This window comes from Penaeus monodon, chromosome 23, assembly GCF_015228065.2.
Source record: "Penaeus monodon isolate SGIC_2016 chromosome 23, NSTDA_Pmon_1, whole genome shotgun sequence".
NCBI lineage: Eukaryota > Metazoa > Arthropoda > Malacostraca > Decapoda > Penaeidae > Penaeus > Penaeus monodon.
Genome location: NC_051408.1, coordinates 6,691,501 through 6,692,169, shown reverse-complemented (window position 1 = coordinate 6,692,169; position 669 = coordinate 6,691,501).

Below are 669 nucleotides of genomic sequence, written 5' to 3'. Positions count from 1 at the left end.
CGTTCGCGTAGAATCGTTCAGGCGAAACATCGGATTCGCTCACAGCGTCCCGACGCTTACAGAAACGCCGACGGCTTCGTCCGGAATCCTTGTTCATACCGATACATATTTTCATTCACAATAACGAAAACGCAAGTTACGAGGAATGGATAAAGAACTGAATAAAGGAAAGAACCGAATTAACCCTTCAAGGGAAATAATGAACAAGGTACGGATCTAACCAGCGTGAAAATGACCCATGAACTGTGAAAATAGCGTGGCCGGGTGGGCTATCTCCCTCCGCCATTTCGCTCGTTCGCCGCCTGACGCCTGACGCGCACCGGCCCTAGGTTAAATCGCAAACAAGGTAACCAGCTACCTTAATTATCTCTCTTGTTTTATTCTTCTATTCCGCTGCAGTGAGGGGGGGGGGATCTGATATTGTGCTACGTAGGTGTTTTTGGCGTGTTGTATAAATATGTGTGTGGTGGAGTATGGAGAAAAGTATTTTGAGTGTTGGTGAAATCGGATGATTTTGGGAGCGAATGTTTTAAAGAGGAAATTTTGGTGACACGCAACCACAGGTGTGTACAGAAGGGCACACAGAATGATTAACTTTTTTTTCCCCCACTCATCAATTATTATCAGTTTTTTCCCCCCTCATCACATCTTTGTGGAACGGATGGTTCA